Genomic DNA, 7,288 nt, shown 5'->3' with positions numbered 1-7,288 from the left:
CTGGCATATTGTCAATTAGGATAAAGCTTCCACGTGCACATTTGGCGTGTGGTAAGTTTGGGTATATGTTCCATATGCACATCTAAAGAACACTACATCCACTAGCTTCAATTCCTACATGCTTGGAGATTAATAAATACACTTGTAAACAATCGATGATTAATGAGTAAACTATGATGGAAATTAGCATGTATTTCCAATTAAAAATACTATTCATCAAATCTTATGGGGTGGAATTAAATCTATCCTTAAAGAGAAATGTATAATCCTAGATTATATATATTTATATATTATTTTGTATATTTAAATAAAGAAAGGTTGAATTTCTAAGTTCTAAGCATTCATCACAAACTAGAAAAAGAGCAGAAAAGTAAACACAAGGAAAAGAGCAAACAAAAAATGATAAATGTTAGAGGAAGTGTTAACAAAATAAAAGACAGACATCAAAGGATAAATAAAACTAAATTAGATTCTAATAAATGACAAATATTCTCAATAAAATCCTAGTACTAGTGTTCAAAAAAAGAGAAAAATTGCAACCAAATAATACCAAGGCTGAAAAGAGAGTAATCTGTGCAGGTCATATGGAAAATTTTTAACATGAAGAAAACATAAATATCATGTTGATACAATGAAAATTTAGAGGAAATTCACAAATTTCTAGGCAAATAAAAGTTACCAAACTGCCTCAAGAAAAAATGAAAAATCTGAATATTGCCATACCTATTACAGAAATTGAGACCATCCTTTAAAACATTTCTACAAAATTTTATTGTAAGCTATTTATTTGGTACAAAGTTGATGGATCTGCCCAAATAGTCAAGAAAAAAATAATATACATCTACTCAAACTCTTCCAGAGAATAGGAAAAACTGAAAACTTTTTGACTCACTTTGAGAGAATAGATTAACATTGGTACCAAAATCTAACAAAATCATTGCAGGAAAGGAAATTACAGGCCACTCTCTTTCTTGGATTAAATTCATTTATACTAAAAAAAAAATCAAATCAAATCAAGGTTCCAAATCTAGCCATATTTTATAAGAAGGACATATCATGACCAAATTAGGTTCATGCAATGTAATTCAGTACACTAATCTCTGAGAAAAGAGAAATAATAATCTCAATAACTGTAAGAAAAACTAGTAAAATTAAACACCTATTCATATTTTAAAACAAACAACAACAACAGAAACAACACTTACCAAATCAGAAACAGAAGGAAACTCTCTTACTCCCATACACAGTATTCACAGAATGGAAATTTATGGTGCACTGTTGAAAGCAAGGATAAGAGAAGAATGTTCAACATCACTGCCTCTATAAGCCATTAGGCTGGACGTCTTGCCTGATACAATATTGGCAGGAAAAGAAATAAAAGGAATAATTTACTTCAAAGGAAGAAGTAAAATTGATGTTATCTTCAGATGCTATTATGGTATAAATGTAAAATCCATATAAATTAAGGTATTAACTGAGTTTATTGGTGGCTGAATACAAGGTTAATATAGAAAGTTTTGCTTCCATCTACCCGTCATAAGCATTCAAAATTAAAATTTTACAAAATGACATTTACAACATCTTAAAGTATGAAGTACCTAGAAATAACTTTAATGAGACTTTCAAAAGATTTCTGTCCATAAATTTATAGAACAGCATTTAGAAAAATGGAGGAAGACTGAAAGAAGTGGAGGGATAAATCAAATTCGTGACTAAACAGACTCAAAATTCTACAGATATCAAAACTGTTCAAATTAATCTACAGCTTCCACAAAATTGCAGCTAAAATGATGACCCATTCTGTGGAAATTACAATTGATACAATTCTTACGGAAATGATAAAGGAAAAACTTAGCTAAGAAAATCTTGAAGCCAATGAATAGAGTGGGAGGACTTACTCTACCTGACATCAAGTATTATAGCATCACAATAGAGGAGGTTCAACAAGAGGATAAACAAGAAAATCAACGGAACCAAATAGTAAGTTCAGATACAAGCTGCTCGTATAGGGACTCACGTATAGACGTCTGATTTACAAGGAAACACTGAGGAGGAGTGGGAAAATGAAAGACTTTTCAATAAACCATGTTGGGTAAATTGGCTGTCTTCATGAAGAGGACAATGACTCGCCAACCTTAACTCACACCATCCACAGAAAACGTTATCAGGCAGATTGTGGTTCTAAACGTGAAAAGTGAGAGAATTTAAAGGGACATAAAGAGGAAGGAGCAATGCCCCTGTAGAAGGAAAAAGCATGTATTGATACCTGCAGGGATGAGTGGGCACGGTACAGTTTCAGAACCACATGAAGATTTGGGAATCTTAAAAATCAGAGCAGAGGTAGTAGAGGTAGGCAAGACCAAGGATATACAGTCTTTTTGGTCTTCCTAAGAGTTTGTCAGATTTTTTAATGGATGATAAACATGATCCCACTTACATGTAGAAGTATCACTTGTGATGCAGGACAAGGGCAGGGAACCAGAGTAAAAAGATCTTATGGTAATATAGGAGAGAAGTGACTAAAATCTTAACAGAAGTGGTGGAAGTGAAATCAAGGTGAAATGTTTTGGAGGTCATTTTAGATGGTAGAAATGGTCTCATTTTGAAACTCCCGAGGAGTGTGGTCTATGACTTGGTCATCTCTGTTTCCCTAGAATGTAGCATATTATCTGGCTCATGGAGGTTTTCCAATAACTGCTTGCTCATTGAATGAGTAAATCTAGGCCATAGATTACAGGGGTATAACTCAGAGAGACAGGGAGGACATTTGGTTTTCTGCTGAGAAAAAAGTGCTTTCATGAATATGCAAGATAAATACTGAGAAGGATAATAGCTTTGTTTACTTAACCATAAATAAAATGGGCAGTATTAACTGGGATTGCATTCTGTTATTTGGTGCCTGGAGCAACAAAGGAAGACTATTGGCTAAACTTACCCAATGCCTTCTTTGGGGGCATGAGAATAAGAGAGAGTGACTGAACCTGGGCTGAGGACACTTTGCATCTCTCCCCAGACATGGATCAGTGTGTGAAGTGTCCAGATCATCAGTATGCCAACAGAGGGTGAGATTGCTGCCTCAAAAAAGCTGTGACCTTTCTGGCTTATGAGGACCCCTTAGGGATGGCCCTGGCCTGCACAGCTCTGTGCTTTTCTGTCCTCACAGCTGTGGTCCTGGGGGTCTTTCTGAAGCACCAAGACACTCCCATAGTCAAGGCCAATAATCGGACTCTCAGCTACATCCTGCTCATCTCCCTCACCCTCTGCTTCCTCTGCTCCTTACTCTTCATTGGTCGTCCCAAGACAGCCACCTGCAGTCTTCATCAAATCACATTTGGAGTTGTATTTACTGTGGCTGTTTCCACTGTCTTGGCCAAAACTATGACTGTGGCAGTGGCCTTCAAGGTCACTGCACCAGGGAGAAGGATGAGGCAGTGGTTGGTGTCAGAGGAACCTAACTTCATCATTCCCATCTGCTCCTTTATCCAGCTGAGTCTCTGTGGAATCTGGCTGGGAACCTCTCCTCCCTTCATTGACACAGATGCACGCTCTGAACACCGCCACATCTTCATCGTGTGCAACAAGGGCTCGGTCACTGCTTTCTACTGTGTCCTGGGATACCTGGGCTCCTTGGCCCTGGGCAGCTTCACTGTGGCTTTCCTGGCCCGGTACCTGCCTAACACCTTTAATGAAGCCAAGATCCTGACGTTCAGCATGCTGGTGTTCTGCAGTGTCTGGGTCACCTTCCTCCCCATCTACCACAGCACCAAGGGCAAGGTCATGGTGGCCGTGGATGTCTGCTCCATCTTGGCATCCAGTGTGGGGCTATTAGGCTGCATCTTTGCTCCCAAGTGCTACGTTATTTTCCTAAGGACAGAGAGAAACACATCAAATGTGTTAACGAATAAAACACATTCAGCGAGAAAATAATCGAAATGTAAGTTATTTTCATAGGTCACAAGACCTTGCATACACTTGAAAAATAAACTACCCCATTTTTGCAGATCTACTTTAAGTACCAACTAAACTTACCTTACATCTCCACTTAATTTTTTGCTTTACGTTTGTTTTGGCTTTGTACAATTTTCCTCGGGCATTCAAATGAACAAATACAAAAACATTCATACTAATTCTCCTCTAAAATTATGTGTGAAAGATTGCGAAAATGGCCACACATTAGTCTTCTCCCACTGTCTGTTTGGTCGTAGCATCCCACGTTGCCTCTGGGTAGACGTGGCCTTGTAACTTGCTTTGGCCAATGGGACATTAACAAATGACATAAGCAAAGGCATGAAAACCACTTGCTCATTGTTGCTACTTGTCCTTCTCTGTCTGCCCTTGGGAAGCCTGAGGCCATCAATATGTGAATGAGTCTAGATAGACTGCACATCTCCATTACTCCAGGTGACTTCAAGTCAACAATCAGATATGTGAGTAAGGCCGTCCTAGACCAGCCAATCCCAGCTGAGCCACCAATAGGTCCAGATCAAAATAACTGCCCAGTTAGCCCACAGAATCTTGAGAAAAAATAATCTATTCTTATTTGAAGCCACCAAATTTTAGGTTGGTTTGTTATACAGCAGAAGCTAACTGATACATTATGCTACCATTTATATATGTCCTCTCATTATTTGTGTAATTATCACAGATTTCTATTTCTTTATCCAATATCGTAGACTGGAATATTTTTCTCTAGATTAAGTCTTTGAAAGAAAATCAGAGACCATATCACGTTCCATTTTACTTTTTCTCCTTCCTCTTTTCAACCAGACATATTTAAGCATATATATTAAGAATATCTTCACTAATTTTAAGATTATGGATATTCTTCTATATTGTCATCCACCACTGTTATACGCGGGGGATTTTTACTTTTAATTTTAGCCCTATAATCCATTTGGAATGATTTACTTGTGAATAATGTTAGTTGATGGTCCAGTGTTTTATTTTACAAATGGATATCTTTTAGTCTATAAAGCAAACACTACATCATTTTAAAAGTTGATTTGAAGCACATGGAATCTGAATAATGTTTGGAAAATTGATATCTTTGAGACACTGTTTTCAATCACAAGTATAGTATATCTCTGCATTTAATCAGAGCTTTTACACGCTTTGTATCTCTTTATAATCTTCTTCATATAACTAATGTGTAGTTCCAATTATTTTAACTACTCATCTTAAATAATTCATTGCTCTTAGGAATGGAATAATTGTTTACATGTTTAAACTAATTCTTGCTCATGTAACAGTATTTTCGATGTTTGATATAGGAATCTAGCTTCCTTATACATTACTGCACTTATTTACCAGTTCTAAATTTTGTAAGTTATGTCCCACTAAAATAATAGATTTTCTCTTCTTCTATAATATTATTTACCTCTTATTCTTTTGATTCTCATTTTTTCATGACTGTGCTCTGTATTGCCACACTGAATCACAAGTGTTTGCCAGGAGCATTTTCCTCTTCTTAAGTTTAGCGTAAACATCAGATAAATTCCTTGTCAGGGCAGAGCAGGCATCTAAGGGAGAAAAAGTAAAAACGTGAAGGGGAATCATTTCTACCTGGAAATCAACAGACTTGCTTCTCTTGGCTGTTTGGAGCTGGAGATCTTATGACAATGTGGCCAGCTGAGAATCAGAGGATCTTTCTCTAGTCCCAGGAATTAGTCTTGGTCAAATCTCTCAACCTCTTTAGACCTTAGTTTCTTCACCTGTAACATGAAGAGTTGGACGAGTCTTTTTGAGTTCTGAAATCCAGTGACAACAAGATACCCTTCCTCCAGATGCACTTGACAAAGACCAGAGAGAATTTTTAGTTGTCTTCTTCTGCATCAACATTATTATCCATTTCACCCCTTAAAGACATATCAAATGTCTACTTTTGCGTGACACTGATAAAACAGGTTCCATACCAAATCGTTGTTCATTGGGATAACAAATCTATAGTTAATTGTTTAGAGGTAAGTATAGAGATGGGCCCGGCTGGAAACAGCAATCAATGGGCCAAAAATTCTTGTTTTATGTTACAGCAAGGCTGTGGAAACACTCCCTAATACACCAGAATGCTTAAGTACTTAGAAAGTATGAAATAAATGGGAGCCTTGTATCCATGGTTACGAGCTAAAAAGGATATGATTTTTAAAATTTTGTTAATGATGCCATTTGCCTGCTATGGGGCTGTTCTCTGGTGAGTAAAGAGCAGATGTATTCAAGGCCACTTTCATTCCTTTAATAAGTATTTACTCAGTGCCTTCCATTTGCTGCACGATAGCAGTGATCTACCCTAAGAGCATTTATATTCTAGTAGGGTGACACAGACCATAAACAAAAAGAGAACCTTGAGGTGATCAATAAAGTTACATATACATCAAACTTTTTTCATTCTGGACTATTATTCACCCTTTCCCTTCTTTGACTGTTTACCAGAAGTCTAATCATGGACTTGAAAACCCAGAAAGCATGGGTCCCAAGTTTCTTCTCACAACACCCCTGTTTCAAAGACATAGTGTTTATCATCTGAGAGTATGTCTCTTTAAGACTAAGTTCCTAGGAATCAGCATTATTTCATCACTTTCTTGAGAGGACCAATGATATTATGAAAGGGGAAAAAAATATCATATGGGATTTATACTTGAAATGATGTTTCCACTCTAATTGTGTTATTTAATGTGGTGTGATTTGGGGAAAGTCAGTTACTCCTTCAGAGACAATGGTAATAATACCCTGAAAAGCATTCTATAGAGATTAAATGAAACAAAGTATGAGAAACTGCTTTGTAAATTGCAAAGCAATCTATTTCACCTCATTTTTTCTAATAATATTTTCATTTATCCAATCCTTTTTGACTCTAACAAACCTGCCTAGACTTTTATCATTTATTCAACAATAATAATGGGTCAAAATGGTTGAATATTAGAAATTTCATATGTGGTTCAACTTAATTAATAGGTCATCACAATATTTAATTTGATTATAATTACAGTTAAATTTTTCATGATGCCTTATCATGTGCCAGGCACTTTCTAGTCATCTCACATGTATTCACTCATTTAATCCTCACAACAATGCCATGGAGACAATACTATTAACCTCTATTGTATGGATGAGGAACATTAGAGGTTATATAATTGACCAAGGTCACACAGCTGGTACCCAGGCAGTCCACCTCCAAAATCTCTTTTAGGGAGCCATTAGATGTTGTGGCGCTTACATTGTAAAAGGATCACCTTGGTTCCTGGTTGGTGAATGGATCAGAAGGGACTGAGGAAGAAAGCACATGGCTACTGAA

General features: G+C 36.6%; 1 long non-coding RNA gene across 1 annotated transcript; it reads right to left on the bottom strand.

Annotated features, from left to right (window-relative positions):
• Positions 1 to 617: 617 nt before the first annotated feature.
• LOC147911445 (uncharacterized) lies at positions 618 to 5,725 on the bottom strand. Its single transcript, XR_015550927.1, has 3 exons — positions 5,378 to 5,725; positions 2,936 to 3,864; positions 618 to 1,275 (listed from the first exon to the last, which is right to left on the bottom strand). It is a non-coding gene; the product is annotated as an uncharacterized LOC147911445 (long non-coding RNA).
• Positions 5,726 to 7,288: the final 1,563 nt, after the last annotated feature.

The sequence above is a fragment of the Ceratotherium simum genome, unplaced genomic scaffold (genome assembly GCF_057802395.1).
Source record: "Ceratotherium simum simum isolate JZ-2026a unplaced genomic scaffold, ASM5780239v1 HiC_scaffold_43, whole genome shotgun sequence".
NCBI lineage: Eukaryota > Metazoa > Chordata > Mammalia > Perissodactyla > Rhinocerotidae > Ceratotherium > Ceratotherium simum.
Note: the sequence above shows the minus strand (reverse complement) of the source record. Positions and strands in the feature narration are given on the sequence as shown.